We start from the raw sequence: 21,397 nt of genomic DNA, 5'->3' as shown, positions 1-21,397 counted from the left end.
GCAATGGATAGGGCACTACTCTCACAGACCAGGGTGTGTAAGTTTAAGTCTATCTGAGGTGCACACCCTGAACTAATAAATTTTTGCTGAAACCTAATCATATTGTTTACTCTTCCTCATAGCAGCTTACCAGGGTGGTAGTATATTGCAACAGAACCATTCCACTTCTTCACTGAAAAGAGTCATGCTGGTTACCCAAATGTGCAGCGTGTCATTTTATACAACTTTCTTTATTGAAATTAAACTTGGACTCACTTGAAATATTCTCTTTCAAAATGAATGTTTGGAGCTGCTGTGAATTTTATTTCTAGAGGTGGTGACAGGCTTTCAGGTACGTGCTTAGGTCAAGGCCCTGTTCATGTCACTTGAATAAGCTAATTCAGGGAGCAAATTAGCAAGTCAAGAAATGGGAAGTCTGAACTACTGTCAAAGCAGTTTCATTCTCTTTTCAAATAATCCAAAAATACCATTGCAGCATAAAACAGAGTATTCAATAAAAGAAGAAAAGAGGATTAACGGCAAAAAAGCACAGCATAAGATATGAAACTTTGGAAATTATCTAGATATTGTTTGAAAAAACTCCTTTGATGGAAAGAAGATGAAGAATGGTATGGGATCCTGTCCTGCGCACCTGTAATTGATATGTTCCACATCCATTCATACCACCTAACCCTAAACACCCAAACATATTGCAGTCAGTGACCATGTGGCCTAATGGATAAGGCATCTGACTTCGGATCAGAAGATTGAGGGTTCGAGTCCCTTCATGGTTGAGTCTTTTTCTCACAGCACCCAACTTATCTTTGCAGACAAACTGGAAATACACTCTTACAATACTCCTTTCACTCTCACTCATTAAGAAAGCCCAATGCAAACTGCACAATCAGTCACGTTATGCCTTCAGCATTGCTACTTTTCTGTCTTTCTGATATACCAAAGTACCTCTTCATAAATGCCACGGATATGCAATACGTATACAACAATATGACATGGCACAATCATTCCGAACAGAACTGTGGGTAGATTCAGTGCAGGGAGTGTGTGCGTGCAGAAAGCAGAAACTATGCATGGGTAGAAGCTCTATGATTTTCTCCAGGAATAATGCAAATTGTCCCTCAGAAAAAGTATAGTACTAGAGAAGAATCATAAAGGATTGACACAATTGCTGCCTTTGCTGTTGCCCCAGTTGTGTAATCTGTCAAGGACTGGTCTCTTGCAGATTGAGGCACCCAGTTGCAATTGTGTGGTAAAAATCACCCTTACAACCATTTTTGCTATAAACTTGAGATCTTTCTGAGATACTATCTCACAGACTTCTTATGAATGAGGAACTCTGAAATTGTCACATTCCAATTTGTACGTCCTTAAAACTCTGCTGGTTATTCAAATGGGCAGATTGTTTTTTAAATTCCTTTCTGTCTCGAGTTGTAGTTATATTGATACAGAGGCATAATTGTTGAATGATATATATTGGTTTGATTGAAATATGTTCGTAGAGGTGGTGATAGGCTTTCTGTGTCTGTCTGAGAGCAAGGACCGGTTAACGTCTTTTTCCAAGAGCAGTTTGTTGTGAAAGGTATCAGGCAAAGGAGTATGTATTGTGATGTGGTTCTCTGACTGCTTCTGTCCACTTGCCAAAAGTTCCAAGGCCCTATGATAGCACAAAAACGGTAAGATTGAAGTGGTGGGTGCCGGAGGTTTAAAATGGTCAGTTTAATTAAAGACAGAAAAGTGAAACGAATGACTGCAGAAATACTGTATGTGGCCATGAACTGAGATGAAAGGATGATTTTGGAACTCTGTCTTGCAGATTACCCTCAATGCCGCAATGGATAGGGCACTACTCTCACAGACCAGGGTGTGTAAGTTTAAGTCTATCTGAGGTGCACACCCTGAACTAATACATTTTTGCTGAAACCTAATCATATTGTTTACTCTTCCTCGTAGCAGCTTGCCAGGGTGATAGTATATTGCAACAGAACCATTCCACTTCTTCACTGAAAAGAGTCATGCTGGTTACCCAAATGTGCAGCGTGTCATTTTATACAACTTTCTTTATTGAAATTAAACTTGGACTCACTTGAAATATTCTCTTTCAAAATGAATGTTTTGAGCTGCTGTGAATATTATTTCTAGAGGTGGTGACAGGCTTTCAGGTACGTGCTTAGGTCAAGGCCCTGTTCATGTCACTTGTATAAGCTAATTCAGGGAGCAAATTAGCAAGTCAAGAAATGGGAAGTCTGAACTACTGTCAAAGCAGTTTCATTCTCTTTTCAAATAATCAAAAAATACCATTGCAGCATAAAACAGAGTATTCAATAAAAGAAGAAAGGAGGATTAATGGCAAAAAAGCACAGCATAAGATATGAAACTTTGGAAATTATCTAGATATTGTTTGAAAAAACTCCTTTGATGGAAAGAAGATCAAGAACGGTATGGGATCCTGTCCTGCGCAACTGTAATTGATATGTTCCACATCCATTCATACCACCTAACCCTAAACACCAAAAGATATTGCAGTCAGAGACCATGTGGCCTAATGGATAAGGCGTCTGACTTCAGATCAGAAGATTGAGGGTTCGAGTCCGTTCATGGTTGAGTCTTTTTCTCACAGCACCCAACTTATCTTTACATACAAACTGGAAACAAACTCTTACAATACTCCTTTCACTCTCACTCATTAAGAAAGCCCAATGCAAACTACACAATCAGTCACGTTATGCCTTCAGCATTGCTACTTTTCTGTCTTTCTGCCATACCAAAGTACCTCTTCATAAATGCCACGGATATGCAATACGTACACAACAATATGACATGGCACAATCATTCCGAACAGAACTGTGGGTAGATTCAGTGCAGGGAGTGTGTGCGTGCAGAAAGCAGAAACTATGCATGGGTAGAAGCTCTATGATTTTCTCCAGGAATAATGCAAATTGTCCCTCAGAAAAAGTATAGTACTAGAAAAGAATCATAAAGGATTGACACAATTGCTGCTTTTGCTGTTGCCACAGTTGTGTAATCTGTCAAGGACTGGTCTCTTGCAGATTGAGGCACCTAGTTGCAATTGTGTGGTAAAGATCACCCTTACAACCATTTTTGCTATAAACTTGAGATCTTTCTGAGATACTATCTCACAGACTTCTTATGAATGAGGAACTCTGAAATTGTCACATTCCAATCTGTACGTCCTTAAAACTCTGCTGGTTATTCAAATGGGCAGATTGTTTTTTAAATTCCTTTCTGTCTCGAGTTGTAGTTATATTGATACAGAGGAATAATTGTTGAATGATATATATTGGTTTGATTGAAATATGTTCGTAGAGGTGGTGATAGGCTTTCTGTGTCTGTCTGAGAGCAAGGACCGGTTAACGTCTTTTTCCAAGAGCAGTTTGTTGTGAAAGGTATCAGGCAAAGGAGTATGTATTGTGATGTGGTTCTCTGACTGCTTCTGTCCACTTGCCAAAAGTTCCAAGGCCCTATGATAGCACAAAAACGGTAAGATTGAAGTGGTGGGTGCCGGAGGTTTAAAATGGTCAGTTTAATTAAAGACAGAAAAGTGAAACGAATGACTGCAGAAATACTGTATGTGGCCATGAACTGAGATGAAAGGATGATTTTGGAACTCTGTCTTGCAGATTACCCTCAATGCCGCAATGGATAGGGCACTACTCTCACAGACCAGGGTGTGTAAGTTTAAGTCTATCTGAGGTGCACACCCTGAACTAATACATTTTTGCTGAAACCTAATCATATTGTTTACTCTTCCTCGTAGCAGCTTGCCAGGGTGATAGTATATTGCAACAGAACCATTCCACTTCTTCACTGAAAAGAGTCATGCTGGTTACCCAAATGTGCAGCGTGTCATTTTATACAGCTTTCTTTATTGAAATTAAACTTGGACTCACTTGAAATATTCTCTTTCAAAATGAATGTTTTGAGCTGCTGTGAATTTTATTTCTACAGGTGGTGACAGGCTTTCAGGTACGTGCTTAGGTCAAGGCCCTATTCATGTCACTTGAATAAGCTAATTCAGGGAGCAAATTAGCAAGTCAAGAAATGGGAAGTCTGAACTACTGTCAAAGCAGTTTCATTCTCTTTTCAAATAATCCAAAAATACCATTGCAGCATAAAACAGAGTATTAAATAAAAGAAGAAAGGAGGATTAACGGCAAAAAAGCACAGCATAAGATATGAAACTTTGGAAATTATCTAGATATTGTTTGAAAAAACTCCTTTGATGGAAAGAAGATGAAGAACGGTATGGGATCCTGTCCTGCGCACCTGTAATTGATATGTTCCACATCCATTCATACCACCTAACCCTAAACACCCAAACATATTGCAGTCAGTGACCATGTGGCCTAATGGATAAGGCGTCTGACTTCGGATCAGAAGATTGAGGGTTCGAGTCCCTTCATGGTTGAGTCTTTTTCTCACAGCACCCAACTTATCTTTACATACCAACTGGAAATACACTCTTACAATACTCCTTTCACTCTCACTCATTAAGAAAGCCCAATGCAAACTGCACAATCAGTCACGTTATGCCTTCAGCATTGCTACTTTTCTGTCTTTCTGCCATACCAAAGTACCTCTTCATAAATGCCACGGATATGCAATACGTATACAACAATATGACATGGCACAATCATTCTTAACAGAACTGTGGGTAGATTCAGTGCAGGGAGTGTGTGCGTGCAGAAAGCAGAAACTATGCATGCGTAGAAACTCTATGATTTTCTCCAGGAATAATGCAAATTGTCCCTCAGAAAAAATATAGTACTGGAGAAGAATCATAAAGGATTGACACAATTGCTGCCTTTGCTGTTGCCCCAATTGTGTAATCTGTCAAGGACTGGTCTCTTGCAGATTGAGGCACCTAGTTGCAATTGTGTGGTATAAATCACCCTTACAACCATTTTTGCTATAAACTTGAGATCTTTCTGAGATACTATCTCACAGACTTCTTATGAATAAGGAACTCTGAAATTGTCACATTCCAATTTGTACGTCCTTAAAACTCTGCTGGTTATTCAAATGGGCAGATTGTTTTTTTAATTCCTTTCTGTCTCGAGTTGTAGTTATATTGATACAGAGGCATAATTGTTGAATGATATATATTGGTTTGATTGAAATATGTTCGTAGAGGTGGTGATAGGCTTTCTGTGTCTGTCTGAGAGCAAGGACCGGTTAACGTCTTTTTCCAAGAGCAATTTGTTGTGAAAGGTATCAGGCAAAGGAGTATGTATTGTGATGTGGTTCTCTGACTGCTTCTGTCCACTTGCCAAAAGTTCCAAGGCCCTATGAAAGCACAAAAACGGTAAGAATGAAGTGGTGGGTGCCGGAGGTTTAAAATGGTCAGTTTAATTAAAGACAGAAAAGTGAAACGAATGACTGCAGAAATACTGTATGTGGCCATGAACTGAGATGAAAGGATGATTTTGGAACTCTGTCTTGCAGATTACCCTCAATGCCGCAATGGATAGGGCACTACTCTCACAGACCAGGGTGTGTAAGTTTAAGTCTATCTGAGGTGCACACCCTGAACTAATACATTTTTGCTGAAACCTAATCATATTGTTTACTCTTCCTCGTAGCAGCTTGCCAGGGTGATAGTATATTGCAACAGAACCATTCCACTTCTTCACTGAAAAGAGTCATGCTGGTTACCCAAATGTGCAGCGTGTCATTTTATACAGCTTTCTTTATTGAAATTAAACTTGGACTCACTTGAAATATTCTCTTTCAAAATGAATGTTTTGAGCTGCTGTGAATTTTATTTCTACAGGTGGTGACAGGCTTTCAGATACGTGCTTAGGTCAAGGCCCTGTTCATGTCACTTGAATAAGCTAATTCAGGGAGCAAATTAGCAAGTCAAGAAATGGGAAGTCTGAACTACTGTCAAAGCAGTTTCATTCTCTTTTCAAATAATCCAAAAATACCATTGCAGCATAAAACAGAGTATTAAATAAAAGAAGAAAGGAGGATTAACGGCAAAAAAGCACAGCATAAGATATGAAACTTTGGAAATTATCTAGATATTGTTTGAAAAAACTCCTTTGATGGAAAGAAGATGAAGAACGGTATGGGATCCTGTCCTGCGCACCTGTAATTGATATGTTCCACATCCATTCATACCACCTAACCCTAAACACCCAAACATATTGCAGTCAGTGACCATGTGGCCTAATGGATAAGGCGTCTGACTTCGGATCAGAAAATTGAGGGTTCGAGTCCCTTCATGGTTGAGTCTTTTTCTCACAGCACCCAACTTATCTTTACAGACAAACTGGAAATACACTCTTACAATACTCCTTTCACTCTCACTCATTAAGAAAGCCCAATGCAAACTGCACAATCAGTCACGTTATGCCTTCAGCATTGCTACTTTTCTGTCTTTCTGCCATACCAAAGTACCTCTTCATAAATGCCACGGATATGCAATACGTATACAACAATATGACATGGCACAATCATTCCGAACAGAACTGTGGGCAGATTCAGTGCAGGGAGTGTGTGGGTGCAGAAAGCAGAAACTATGCATGGGTAGAAGCTCTATGATTTTCTCCAGGAATAATGCAAATTGTCCCTCAGAAAAAATATAGTACTAGAGAAGAATCATAAAGGATTGACACAATTGCTGCCTTTGCTGTTGCCGCAGTTGTGTAATCTGTCAAGGACTGGTCTCTTACAGATTGAGGCACCTAGTTGCAATTGTGTGGTAAAAATCACCCTTACAACCATTTTTGCTATAAACTTGAGATCTTTCTGAGATACTATCCCACAGACTTCTTGTGAATGAGGAACTCTGAAATTGTCACATTCCAATTTGCACGTCCTTAAAACTCTGCTGGTTATTCAAATGGGCAGATTGTTTTTTAAATTCCTTTCTGTCTCGAGTTGTAGTTATATTGATACAGAGGCATAATTGTTGAATGATATATATTGGTTTGATTGAAATATGTTCGTAGAGGTGGTGATAGGCTTTCTGTGTCTGTCTGAGAGCAAGGACCGGTTAACGTCTTTTTCCAAGAGCAGTTTGTTGTGAAAGGTATCAGGCAAAGGAGTATGCATTGTGATGTGGTTCTCTGACTGCTTCTGTCCACTTGCCAAAAGTTCCAAGGCCCTATGATAGCACAAAAACGGTAAGATTGAAGTGGTGGGTGCCGGAGGTTTAAAATGGTCAGTTTAATTAAAGACAGAAAAGTGAAACGAATGACTGAAGAAATACTGTATGTGGCCATGAACTGAGATGAAAGGATGATTTTGGAACTCTGTCTTGCAGATTACCCTCAATGCCGCAATGGATAGGGCACTACTCTCACAGACCAGGGTGTGTAAGTTTAAGTCTATCTGAGGTGCACACCCTGAACTAATACATTTTTGCTGAAACCTAATCATATTGTTTACTCTTCCTCGTAGCAGCTTAACCAGGGTGATAGTATATTGCAACAGAACCATTCCACTTCTTCACTGAAAAGAGTCATGCTGGTTACCCAAATGTGCAGCGTGTCATTTTATACAACTTTCTTTATTGAAATTAAACTTGGACTCACTTGAAATATTCTCTTTCAAAATGAATGTTTTGAGCTGCTGTGAATTTTATTTCTAGAGGTGGTGACAGGCTTTCAGGTACGTGCTTAGGTCAAGGCCCTGTTCATGTCACTTGTATAAGCTAATTCAGGGAGCAAATTAGCAAGTCAAGAAATGGGAAGTCTGAACTACTGTCAAAGCAGTTTCATTCTCTTTTCAAATAATTCAAAAATACCATTGCAGCATAAAACAGAGTATTCAATAAAAGAAGAAAGGAGGATTAACGGCAAAAAAGCACAGCATAAGATATGAAACTTTGGAAATTACCTAGATATTGTTTGAAAAAACTCCTTTGATGGAAAGAAGATGAAGAACGGTATGGGATCCTGTCCTGCGCACCTGTAATTGATATGTTCCACATCCATTCATACCCCCTAACCCTAAACACCCAAACATATTGCAGTCAGTGACCATGTGGCCTAATTGATCAGGCGTCTGACTTCGGATCAGAAGATTGAGGGTTCGAGTCCCTTGATGGTTGAGTCTTTTTCTCAGAGCACCCAACTTATCTTTACATACAAACTGGAAACACACTCTTACAATACTCCTTTCACTCTCACTCATTAAGAAAGCCCAATGCAAACTACACAATCAGTCACGTTATGCCTTCAGCATTGCTACTTTTCTGTCTTTCTGCCATACCAAAGTACCTCTTCATAAATGCCACGGATATGCAATACGTATACAACAATATGACATGGCACAATCATTCTGAACAGAACTGTGGGTAGATTCAGTGCAGGGAGTGTGTGCGTGCAGAAAGCAGAAACTATGCATGGGTAGAAGCTCTATGATTTTCTCCAGGAATAATGCAAATTGTCCCTCAGAAAAAGTATAGTACTAGAGAAGACTCATAAAGGATTGACACAATTGCTGCCTTTGCTGTTGCCCCAGTTGTGTAATCTGTCAAGGACTGGTCTCTTGCACATTGAGCCACCTAGTTGCAATTGTGTGGTAAAAATCACCCTTACAACCATTTTTGCTATAAACTTGAGATCTTTCTGAGATACTATCTCACAGACTTCTTATGAATGAGGAACTCTGAAATTGTCACATTCCAATTTGTACGTCCTTAAAACTATGCTGGTTATTCAAATGGGCCGATTGTTTTTTAAATTCCTTTCTGTCTCGAGTTGTATTTATATTGATACAGAGGCATAATTGTTGAATGATATATTTTGGTTTGATTGAAATATGTTCGTAGAGGTGGTGATAGGCTTTCTGTGTCTGTCTGAGAGCAAGGACCGGTTAACGTCTTTTTCCAAGAGCAGTTTGTTGTGAAAGGTATCAGGCAAAGGAGTATGTATTGTGATGGGGGTTCTCTGACTGCTTCTGTCCACTTGCCAAAAGTTCCAAGGCCCTATGATAGCACAAAAACGGTAAGATTGAAGTGGTGGGTGCCGGAGGTTTAAAATGGTCAGTTTAATTAAAGACAGAAAAGTGAAACGAATGACTGCAGAAATACTGTATGTGGCCATGAACTGAGATGAAAGGATGATTTTGGAACTCTGTCTTGCAGATTACCCTCAATGCCGCAATGGATAGGGCACTACTCTCACAGACCAGGGTGTGTAAGTTTAAGTCTATCTGAGGTGCACACCCTGAACTAATAAATTTTTGCTGAAACCTAATCATATTGTTTACTCTTCCTCGTAGCAGCTTACCAGGGTGGTAGTATATTGCAACAGAACCATTCCACTTCTTCACTGAAAAGAGTCATGCTGGTTACCCAAATGTGCAGCGTGTCATTTTATACAACTTTCTTTATTGAAATTAAACTTGGACTCACTTGAAATATTCTCTTTCAAAATGAATGTTTGGAGCTGCTGTGAATTTTATTTCTAGAGGTGGTGACAGGCTTTCAGGTACGTGCTTAGGTCAAGGCCCTGTTCATGTCACTTGAATAAGCTAATTCAGTGAGCAAATTAGCAAGTCAAGAAATGGGAAGTCTGAACTACTGTCAAAGCAGTTTCATTCTCTTTTCCAATAATCCAAAAATACCATTGCAGCATAAAACAGAGTATTCAATAAAAGAAGAAAGGAGGATTAACGGCAAAAAAGCACAGCATAAGATATGAAACTTTGGAAATTATCTAGATATTGTTTGAAAAAACTCCTTTGATGGAAAGAAGATGAAGAACGGTATGGGATCCTGTCCTGCGCACCTGTAATTGATATGTTCCACATCCATTCATACCACCTAACCCTAAACACCCAAACATATTGCAGTCAGTGACCATGTGGCCTAATGGATAAGGCATCTGACTTCGGATCAGAAGATTGAGGGTTCGAGTCCCTTCATGGTTGAGTCTTTTTCTCACAGCACCCAACTTATCTTTGCAGACAAACTGGAAATACACTCTTACAATACTCCTTTCACTCTCACTCATTAAGAAAGCCCAATGCAAACTGCACAATCAGTCACGTTATGCCTTCAGCATTGCTACTTTTCTGTCTTTCTGATATACCAAAGTACCTCTTCATAAATGCCACGGATATGCAATACGTATACAACAATATGACATGGCACAATCATTCCGAACAGAACTGTGGGTAGATTCAGTGCAGGGAGTGTGTGCGTGCAGAAAGCAGAAACTATGCATGGGTAGAAGCTCTATGATTTTCTCCAGGAATAATGCAAATTGTCCCTCAGAAAAAGTATAGTACTAGAGAAGAATCATAAAGGATTGACACAATTGCTGCCTTTGCTGTTGCCCCAGTTGTGTAATCTGTCAAGGACTGGTCTCTTGCAGATTGAGGCACCCAGTTGCAATTGTGTGGTAAAAATCACCCTTACAACCATTTTTGCTATAAACTTGAGATCTTTCTGAGATACTATCTCACAGACTTCTTATGAATGAGGAACTCTGAAATTGTCACATTCCAATTTGTACGTCCTTAAAACTCTGCTGGTTATTCAAATGGGCAGATTGTTTTTTAAATTCCTTTCTGTCTCGAGTTGTAGTTATATTGATACAGAGGCATAATTGTTGAATGATATATATTGGTTTGATTGAAATATGTTCGTAGAGGTGGTGATAGGCTTTCTGTGTCTGTCTGAGAGCAAGGACCGGTTAACGTCTTTTTCCAAGAGCAGTTTGTTGTGAAAGGTATCAGGCAAAGGAGTATGTATTGTGATGTGGTTCTCTGACTGCTTCTGTCCACTTGCCAAAAGTTCCAAGGCCCTATGATAGCACAAAAACGGTAAGATTGAAGTGGTGGGTGCCGGAGGTTTAAAATGGTCAGTTTAATTAAAGACAGAAAAGTGAAACGAATGACTGCAGAAATACTGTATGTGGCCATGAACTGAGATGAAAGGATGATTTTGGAACTCTGTCTTGCAGATTACCCTCAATGCCGCAATGGATAGGGCACTACTCTCACAGACCAGGGTGTGTAAGTTTAAGTCTATCTGAGGTGCACACCCTGAACTAATACATTTTTGCTGAAACCTAATCATATTGTTTACTCTTCCTCGTAGCAGCTTGCCAGGGTGATAGTATATTGCAACAGAACCATTCCACTTCTTCACTGAAAAGAGTCATGCTGGTTACCCAAATGTGCAGCGTGTCATTTTATACAACTTTCTTTATTGAAATTAAACTTGGACTCACTTGAAATATTCTCTTTCAAAATTAATGTTTTGAGCTGCTGTGAATATTATTTCTAGAGGTGGTGACAGGCTTTCAGGTACGTGCTTAGGTCAAGGCCCTGTTCATGTCACTTGTATAAGCTAATTCAGGGAGCAAATTAGCAAGTCAAGAAATGGGAAGTCTGAACTACTGTCAAAGCAGTTTCATTCTCTTTTCAAATAATCAAAAAATACCATTGCAGCATAAAACAGAGTATTCAATAAAAGAAGAAAGGAGGATTAATGGCAAAAAAGCACAGCATAAGATATGAAACTTTGGAAATTATCTAGATATTGTTTGAAAAAACTCCTTTGATGGAAAGAAGATCAAGAACGGTATGGGATCCTGTCCTGCGCAACTGTAATTGATATGTTCCACATCCATTCATACCACCTAACCCTAAACACCCAAAGATATTGCAGTCAGAGACCATGTGGCCTAATGGATAAGGCGTCTGACTTCAGATCAGAAGATTGAGGGTTCGAGTCCGTTCATGGTTGAGTCTTTTTCTCACAGCACCCAACTTATCTTTACATACAAACTGGAAACAAACTCTTACAATACTCCTTTCACTCTCACTCATTAAGAAAGCCCAATGCAAACTGCACAATCAGTCACGTTATGCCTTCAGCATTGCTACTTTTCTGTCTTTCTGCCATACCAAAGTACCTCTTCATAAATGCCACGGATATGCAATACGTACACAACAATATGACATGGCACAATCATTCCGAACAGAACTGTGGGTAGATTCAGTGCAGGGAGTGTGTGCGTGCAGAAAGCAGAAACTATGCATGGGTAGAAGCTCTATGATTTTCTCCAGGAATAATGCAAATTGTTCCTCAGAAAAAGTATAGTACTAGAAAAGAATCATAAAGGATTGACACAATTGCTGCTTTTGCTGTTGCCACAGTTGTGTAATCTGTCAAGGACTGGTCTCTTGCAGATTGAGGCACCTAGTTGCAATTGTGTGGTAAAGATCACCCTTACAACCATTTTTGCTATAAACTTGAGATCTTTCTGAGATACTATCTCACAGACTTCTTATGAATGAGGAACTCTGAAATTGTCACATTCCAATCTGTACGTCCTTAAAACTCTGCTGGATATTCAAATGGGCAGATTGTTTTTTAAATTCCTTTCTGTCTCGAGTTGTAGTTATATTGATACAGAGGAATAATTGTTGAATGATATATATTGGTTTGATTGAAATATGTTCGTAGAGGTGGTGATAGGCTTTCTGTGTCTGTCTGAGAGCAAGGACCGGTTAACGTCTTTTTCCAAGAGCAGTTTGTTGTGAAAGGTATCAGGCAAAGGAGTATGTATTGTGATGTGGTTCTCTGACTGCTTCTGTCCACTTGCCAAAAGTTCCAAGGCCCTATGATAGCACAAAAACGGTAAGATTGAAGTGGTGGGTGCCGGAGGTTTAAAATGGTCAGTTTAATTAAAGACAGAAAAGTGAAACGAATGACTGCAGAAATACTGTATGTGGCCATGAACTGAGATGAAAGGATGATTTTGGAACTCTGTCTTGCAGATTACCCTCAATGCCGCAATGGATAGGGCACTACTCTCACAGACCAGGGTGTGTAAGTTTAAGTCTATCTGAGGTGCACACCCTGAACTAATACATTTTTGCTGAAACCTAATCATATTGTTTACTCTTCCTCGTAGCAGCTTGCCAGGGTGATAGTATATTGCAACAGAACCATTCCACTTCTTCACTGAAAAGAGTCATGCTGGTTACCCAAATGTGCAGCGTGTCATTTTATACAGCTTTCTTTATTGAAATTAAACTTGGACTCACTTGAAATATTCTCTTTCAAAATGAATGTTTTGAGCTGCTGTGAATTTTATTTCTACAGGTGGTGACAGGCTTTCAGGTACGTGCTTAGGTCAAGGCCCTGTTCATGTCACTTGAATAAGCTAATTCAGGGAGCAAATTAGCAAGTCAAGAAATGGGAAGTCTGAACTACTGTCAAAGCAGTTTCATTCTCTTTTCAAATAATCCAAAAATACCATTGCAGCATAAAACAGAGTATTAAATAAAAGAAGAAAGGAGGATTAACGGCAAAAAAGCACAGCATAAGATATGAAACTTTGGAAATTATCTAGATATTGTTTGAAAAAACTCCTTTGATGGAAAGAAGATGAAGAACGGTATGGGATCCTGTCCTGCGCACCTGTAATTGATATGTTCCACATCCATTCATACCACCTAACCCTAAACACCCAAACATATTGCAGTCAGTGACCATGTGGCCTAATGGATAAGGCGTCTGACTTCGGATCAGAAGATTGAGGGTTCGAGTCCCTTCATGGTTGAGTCTTTTTCTCACAGCACCCAACTTATCTTTACATACCAACTGGAAATACACTCTTACAATACTCCTTTCACTCTCACTCATTAAGAAAGCCCAATGCAAACTGCACAATCAGTCACGTTATGCCTTCAGCATTGCTACTTTTCTGTCTTTCTGCCATACCAAAGTACCTCTTCATAAATGCCACGGATATGCAATACGTATACAACAATATGACATGGCACAATCATTCTTAACAGAACTGTGGGTAGATTCAGTGCAGGGAGTGTGTGCGTGCAGAAAGCAGAAACTATGCATGCGTAGAAACTCTATGATTTTCTCCAGGAATAATGCAAATTGTCCCTCAGAAAAAATATAGTACTGGAGAAGAATCATAAAGGATTGACACAATTGCTGCCTTTGCTGTTGCCCCAATTGTGTAATCTGTCAAGGACTGGTCTCTTGCAGATTGAGGCACCTAGTTGCAATTGTGTGGTATAAATCACCCTTACAACCATTTTTGCTATAAACTTGAGATCTTTCTGAGATACTATCTCACAGACTTCTTATGAATAAGGAACTCTGAAATTGTCACATTCCAATTTGTACGTCCTTAAAACTCTGCTGGTTATTCAAATGGGCAGATTGTTTTTTAAATTCCTTTCTGTCTCGAGTTGTAGTTATATTGATACAGAGGCATAATTGTTGAATGATATATATTGGTTTGATTGAAATATGTTCGTAGAGGTGGTGATAGGCTTTCTGTGTCTGTCTGAGAGCAAGGACCGGTTAACGTCTTTTTCCAAGAGCAATTTGTTGTGAAAGGTATCAGGCAAAGGAGTATGTATTGTGATGTGGTTCTCTGACTGCTTCTGTCCACTTGCCAAAAGTTCCAAGGCCCTATGAAAGCACAAATACGGTAAGAATGAAGTGGTGGGTGCCGGAGGTTTAAAATGGTCAGTTTAATTAAAGACAGAAAAGTGAAACGAATGACTGCAGAAATACTGTATGTGGCCATGAACTGAGATGAAAGGATGATTTTGGAACTCTGTCTTGCAGATTACACTCAATGCCGCAATGGATAGGGCACTACTCTCACAGACCAGGGTGTGTAAGTTTAAGTCTATCTGAGGTGCACACCCTGAACTAATACATTTTTGCTGAAACCTAATCATATTGTTTACTCTTCCTCGAAGCAGCTTGCCAGGGTGATAGTATATTGCACAGAACCATTCCACTTCTTCACTGAAAAGAGTCATGCTTGTTACCCAAATGTGCAGCGTGTCATTTTATACAGCTTTCTTTATTGAAATTAAACTTGGACTCACTTGAAATATTCTCTTTCAAAATGAATGTTTGAGCTGCTGTGAATTTTATTTCTAGAGGTGGTGACCGGCTTTCAGGTACGTGCTTAGGTCAAGGCCCTCTTCATGTCACTTGTATAAGCTAATTCAGGGAGCAAATTAGCAAGTCAAGAAATGGGAAGTCTGAACTACTGTCAAAGCAGTTTCATTCTCTTTTCAAATAATCCAAAAATACCATTGCAGCATAAAACAGAGTATTCAATAAAAGAAGAAAGGAGGATTAACGGCAAAAAAGCACAGCATAAGATATGAAACTTTGGAAATTATCTAGATATTGTTTGAAAAAACTCCTTTGATGGAAAGAAGATGAAGAACGGTATGGGATCCTGTCCTGCGCACCTGTAAGTGATATGTTCCACATCCATTCATACCACCTAACCCTAAACACCCAAACATATTGCAGTCAGTGACCATGTGGCCTAATGGATAAGGCGTCTGACTTCGGATCAGAAGATTGAGGGTTCGAGTCCCTTCATGGTTGAGTCTTTTTCTCACAGCACCCAACTTATCTTTACATAAAAACTGGAAACACACTCTTACAATACTCCTTTCACTCTCACTCATTAAGAAAGCCCAATGCAAACTGCACAATCAGTCACGTTATGCCTTCAGCATTGCTACTTTTCGGTCTTTCTGCCATACCAAAGTACCTCTTCATAATTGCCACGGATATGCAATACGTATACAACAATATGACATGGCACAATCATTCCGAACAGAACTGTGGGCAGATTCAGTGCAGGGAGTGTGTGGGTGCAGAAAGCAGAAACTATGCATGGGTAGAAGCTCTATGATTTTCTCCAGGAATAATGCTAATTGTCCCTCTGAAAAAGTATAGTACTAGAGAAGAATCATAAAGGATTGACACAATTGCTGCCTTTGCTGTTGCCCCAGTTGCGTAATCTGTCAAGGACTGGTCTCTTGCAGATTGAGGCACCTAGTTGCAATTGTGTGGTAAAAATCACCCTTACAACCATTTTTGCTATAAACTTGAGATCTTTCTGAGATACTATCTCACAGACTTCTTATGAATGAGGAACTCTGAAATTGTCACATTCCAATTTGTACGTCCTTAAAACTCTGCTGGTTATTCAAATGGGCAGATTGTTTTTTAAATTCCTTTCTGTCTCGAGTTGTAGTTATATTGATACAGAGGCATAATTGTTGAATGATATATATTGGTTTGATTGAAATATGTTCGTAGAGGTGGTGATAGGCTTTCTGTGTCTGTCTGAGAGCAAGGACCGGTTAACGTCTTTTTCCAAGAGCAGTTTGTTGTGAAAGCTATCAGGCAAAGGAGTATGCATTGTGATGTGGTTCTCTGACTGCTTCTGTCCACTTGCCAAAAGTTCCAAGGCCCTATGATAGCACAAAAACGGTAAGATTGAAGTGGTGGGTGCCGGAGGTTTAAAATGGTCAGTTTAATTAAAGACAGAAAAGTGAAACGAATGACTGAAGAAATACTGTATGTGGCCATGAACTGAGATGAAAGGATGATTTTGGAACTCTGTCTTGCAGATTACCCTCAATGCCGCAATGGATAGGGCACTACTCTCACAGACCAGGGTGTGTAAGTTTAAGTCTATCTGAGGTGCACACCCTGAACTAATACATTTTTGCTGAAACCTAATCATATTGTTTACTCTTCCTCGTAGCAGCTTACCAGGGTGATAGTATATTGCAACAGAACCATTCCACTTCTTCACTGAAAAGAGTCATGCTGGTTACCCAAATGTGCAGCGTGTCATTTTATACAACTTTCTTTATTGAAATTAAACTTGGACTCACTTGAAATATTCTCTTTCAAAATGAATGTTTTGAGCTGCTGTGAATTTTATTTCTAGAGGTGGTGACAGGCTTTCAGGTACGTGCTTAGGTCAAGGCCCTGTTCATGTCACTTGTATAAGCTAATTCAGGGAGCAAATTAGCAAGTCAAGAAATGGGAAGTCTGAACTACTGTCAAAGCAGTTTCATTCTCTTTTCAAATAATCCAAAAATACCATAGCAGCATAAAACAGAGTATTCAGTAAAAGAAGAAAGGAGGATTAACGGCAAAAAAGCACAGCATAAGATATGTGTTGGAAAATGGGTTATTGGTAGGGCAGGTAGGTACCTACACCTAGCAACAAGCCACTAACCTCCACATAGGTACAGTTAGGTCTCAGTAAATTAATCCCAGCTCAACCCTTGGTAGCTTGGCAACGAGCGTCAAGGCTTAACTTAGGAGACAAAGTGTAAAGCATTCAAATATCACAAAACAGTAATTAAATAAAACACAGGAAACAGTTTAAAAATCCAAAACCAATTTATAAAAATAGCTTATATTTTTATCTTTAAAATGACACAAAAACGATTAAAATCGGTTCAGGGGAACCGGAGATATGAATTTTTAAAGAATTATTACTTTTCTAGAGCTTAGAAACAAAAAGCGCCAATCGGGTCATCTGGTTGCACCAGGACCGGGGCAAAGTCAAACTTTCAGGCCGACCGCGATGGAGCCCTGCTCGGCTACAGGTCGCGGGAGGCCTCGGTCAAAAAGTTACCTTCTGACTTAGTCTTTATTTTGAAGTTTTTCTTCACCGGGACGAACCTGCCAGTTGAATCCGACCTCCTGGAGCCCTTGTCCGGATACGCGATGTGGGTTTCCTCGGTGGAGACTTTTACCTTTGGACTTAGTCGTTTTTTCGAGATGAAAATCCTTCGACCGGGGTAAACCTGGATCTTGATCCGACGTCCATGGAGCCCTTCTCGGATACGATGGCTGGGAGGTCCCGGTCAACTTTTTACGTTCGGACTTAGTCTCTTTTTGGGATGTTTTTCTTTACCGGGACGAACCACGAAGTCAGGCCGGGTCGCGGTTGAGGCAAGCCGGCTAGAATTTCCGCGGCGGGTCGGTCCCTCTCTGGAGCTTTTTTCCAAAAATTCTCAAATCTTTTCCAAACTTCTGGGGCTTCACCCAGATGTTCTTTTAAGGTTCTTTTGGGGTCCACAGCTCACCCCAAGGGTCCAGAAGTTCTGTGATGGTCCTTGGGGGGTGCAGACTTCAACTCCCAGAATGCACCTGGCGCAAACTCCTTTTTGGCCACTGGACAGTGGTCAGCTGGTCGCTTTCTTCAGGAGTTGGTGCAGGGGACTCTGGTTTAGCAATTTTTCACCTGTAGCAAACAGGGAGTCCCTCCTTGAACCAGTTGAAGCCAGGCAAAGTCCTTCTTGTGGTGAAGCCCAAGTGTGCAGCTGGTGCAGTCCTTCTGAGTGCAGGTTCCAGGTGCAGGCCAGGGGTCCAGCAGGGCAGTCCTTCTTCTTCTTTAGTTCCTTTCTTGTTGAATTCTGGAGGGGATCTGAGGTGTGGGTGCAGGTCTGCCAGTTTTATCCTTGCTCCTGGGTGAAAAGCAGGGGGGCCCTGGTTCTCCAATCAGGGACAGGGTCGTCCCCCTGTGATGACCACTTCCTGGGAAGTGTGGCAAAAATCCATCCCAGAAGGCAACAGTCTCTAAAAATCCAACATGGATGAATCTGATTTTTGGAGGTTACATCTGGCTGAGCCCACCCACTGGTGTGGCTAAAAATCATAAACACACCCCTCTCCTGCCCTCTCCTAATCTAATCAAGGGGGCACCTAATTGTCTGGGGTTGCAGGATGTGGGGGTGTTGCTGGGTGCTGCAAATGTCCTTCTCTGCCTTTGAAGACCAGTTTGGCAGCCCTCCCCCTTCCTGCCTCACCATCTGCTGAGGGGAGATTCTCTCCCCGAAGCACATTCCTTTGTGTGAAGCCTGGCTACTTCACACCTCATCAAGGCAGCCTGGCAGAAGCTGCTGCAGGCTGGCCAATCAGAGCACAGCAGCAAAAACAATGCAGAGCTGAAATTGGCAACTTTTTAGGTAAAGTCTAAACTTTTTACCTGAACAAGTTATATTAAATCCAACAACTGGAAGTTGTGGGATTTATTACAACAATTAATTTGATACCACATTCTTGGTATGTAACATTTAAGGAGACTTTAAAATTTAAAATAAAGTCTGCCCATTCTAGCCTATGAAGGCCATTTACTTCAATGAGGAAAAACGAATTTGGCTGTTTTTACCTCACCAGGGCTTATAAATCTATTTTTATAAAGTCCCTGCTTATAGTTACATGGCACCCAGCCCTAGGGGCACATAGGGCACACCTTAGGGGTGACTTATATGTAAAAATAAGGTAGTTTAAGACTTTGGAAGTACCTTTAATTCCAAAGTCGAATTTGCATATAACTTTAATTTAAAAGCAGCCAGCAAGGCAGGCTTGCTTTTAAAATGACACTGAGCACCTCAGCAGTGCACCTAGGTGTGCACCACCTATGCTGTGGTCCCTAAACCTACATGCCCTACCATATACTAGGGACTTATAGGTAGGTTAACTTAGCCAATTATAATTAGCCTAATTTGCATATCCATTTTACACAGAGCACAGGCCCTGGGACTGGTTAGCAGTACCCAGGGCACCATCAAAGTCAGGAAAACACCAGCAAAAAGAGGAAAATGGAGGCAAAAAGTTATGGGGCCTCTGCAATCAGCCCTGTTTTCTCACACAACCCCCCCCCCCCCAGCCCACACGCCCAGGAGACTCAGCCCAACCCTGGGAGAGTCTTCCTGGCTTGTTAGGCGAGGAAGACAGTGAAGAAAACTGGCTGTCCCTTTGCAGGGCCTACTCTGCCTTATATCCTCCTGTCAGGGTCACTCCCTATGGGTAGTGAAGCCATCCCAACAGTAAAAGGACCCAACTCAAACTGAAACTTTCCTCTAGGGGGGTCTTCCTCCTTTCTCTCTGCCAACTTGGGTAGTGAGGTGCCCACCTCCCCTACTCCAAACTTTGCTAGGGCAACACCTAGCTTACCCAAAGAGGTCACCCAACACTTGAGCAACCCCACCATGACCAATAGGGTCAGGGGGCCTACTTTGCTATTGGCCCTGGGGTCTGCCTCCCAGGCCAAGTACAGTGCTGCCAGGAAGGCTAGCACCCAGCAGAGGCTACTGACAGCTGTCAGTACCCAGAACCACACCCTAAGCTCTCCACTGACAGGTGGCTGAGCTGCTTTAAGGGCAACTTTGGGGTCCTGGCACCCCTCTTGCTGTCTAGAGTGGGGGGCTACCACCTCCTGTGGCAGACACCCTCCTTCCACTCTCCCTTCTGTCAGTGCAGGGGCAACACCTTGCATCTGGACAGCTGCCTGACTACTCAGGACTTCCTTGGGGTCAGGTGAGGCCTCACCAGTACCAACTCTGGGCTCCCCCCCTACTGGGGCAGAAGGCCTTTGGCTCCCTGGAACTCTCTTTAAGAGTGGCCTACCCTTCCTTTTCTTCTTTCCTTTTCTTGGGGACCCCTGTCTCCTAACTGTAGGGACTGACTCCCCAGGACTTTGGGTTGGGGGGGCGCCTTGGGCGACCACCCCATCTGTGACCAGACTCACCTCTGGGAGGTCATTGCCCAGGATACAATCTAGGGGAAGGTCAGCACTGACTACCACCCTAATCCAGTCAAGGATACCCTCCCTCTCTAGGGGCACTATGGCTACAGGTTTGGAGGTGACCTCCCCTGTGGCTATCCTGACTTTCATTGTCTTTCCTGGGACATACATGTCTGGGGTCACTAACCGGTCACTCACTATAGTGTGACTGGCACAGGTGTCTCTCAGGCCAGTGGTAGGGATCCCATTCACTTGAATGTGGTGGAAGTGCCTACTCCCACCCTCAGGGATCACCAGCTTACCATCTGGTCCTGTCTCCCAGCACAATGCTAGGAGGACTTCATCATCTGAGGAATCCTCCTCTATGGCTACACTGGACAGCCCAGTGCTAACCACCTTCTTTGGACAGGCTGCATCTCCTCTGAAGTGACCTGTCAGCTGACAGTCAAAGCAAGCCCTACTGTCCAAGAGTTTTTTTAACCCTGGGTCTCCCTGTCTCTGCTTGTCAGAGTGGGAGTGGGATTTACTCTCCTCCTTCTTAGGGTTCTGGGGTACAGAGGGAGTCTCTGTGGTGGGCTTACCACCTCCCTCCTTAGGTTTTTGGGGACCTGTCCCCCCCTTCTTGGAGTCTCCCCCCTGGGACTTGACAACCACCCTGGTTCTCAACCACTCATCAGCTGCCTCCCCTAGCTCTCTAGGGTTGGTCTGCTTAGAGTCCACTAGATGCTGGCGTAACCTTTCTTGGATACAATTGGTCAAGATGTGCTCTCTCATGATCAGATTGTATAACCCCTCATAAGTATCTACTTTGTTACCAATAATCCAGCCCTCTAGTGCCTTTAGTGAAATGTCCACAAAGTCAACCCAAGACTGGGTACTGACCTTCTGGGTGTCCCTGAACTTCATTCTATATTGCTCTGGGGTCAGACCAAACTTCTTGGCTAAGCACCTCTTCATACTAGGGTATGAATCTGCCTCCTCCCCCCTTAAGGTCAGAAGCCTATCCCTCCCTGAGTTGGGGACCAACTCCCACAAAAGGGAACCCCAGTATTGAGGCCTAACCC

General features: G+C 41.6%; 6 non-coding genes across 6 annotated transcripts; all 6 read left to right on the top strand.

Moving 5' to 3' along the window:
• Positions 1-700: 700 nt before the first annotated feature.
• On the top strand, positions 701-773 carry TRNAR-UCG (transfer RNA arginine (anticodon UCG)). The gene has a single exon. It is a non-coding gene; the product is annotated as a tRNA-Arg (tRNA).
• Positions 774-4,350: 3,577 nt separating this feature from the next.
• TRNAR-UCG (transfer RNA arginine (anticodon UCG)) lies at positions 4,351-4,423 on the top strand. Its single transcript has one exon. It is a non-coding gene; the product is annotated as a tRNA-Arg (tRNA).
• Positions 4,424-6,175: 1,752 nt separating this feature from the next.
• TRNAR-UCG (transfer RNA arginine (anticodon UCG)) lies at positions 6,176-6,248 on the top strand. The gene has a single exon. It is a non-coding gene; the product is annotated as a tRNA-Arg (tRNA).
• A 3,579-nt stretch (positions 6,249-9,827) lies between these two features.
• TRNAR-UCG (transfer RNA arginine (anticodon UCG)) lies at positions 9,828-9,900 on the top strand. The gene has a single exon. It is a non-coding gene; the product is annotated as a tRNA-Arg (tRNA).
• Positions 9,901-13,477: 3,577 nt separating this feature from the next.
• On the top strand, positions 13,478-13,550 carry TRNAR-UCG (transfer RNA arginine (anticodon UCG)). The gene has a single exon. It is a non-coding gene; the product is annotated as a tRNA-Arg (tRNA).
• A 1,750-nt stretch (positions 13,551-15,300) lies between these two features.
• On the top strand, positions 15,301-15,373 carry TRNAR-UCG (transfer RNA arginine (anticodon UCG)). The gene has a single exon. It is a non-coding gene; the product is annotated as a tRNA-Arg (tRNA).
• The last annotated feature ends 6,024 nt before the right edge of the window (positions 15,374-21,397 follow it).

This window comes from Pleurodeles waltl, chromosome 4_1, assembly GCF_031143425.1.
Source record: "Pleurodeles waltl isolate 20211129_DDA chromosome 4_1, aPleWal1.hap1.20221129, whole genome shotgun sequence".
Taxonomy (NCBI): Eukaryota; Metazoa; Chordata; class Amphibia; order Caudata; family Salamandridae; genus Pleurodeles; species Pleurodeles waltl.
Note: the sequence above shows the minus strand (reverse complement) of the source record. Positions and strands in the feature narration are given on the sequence as shown.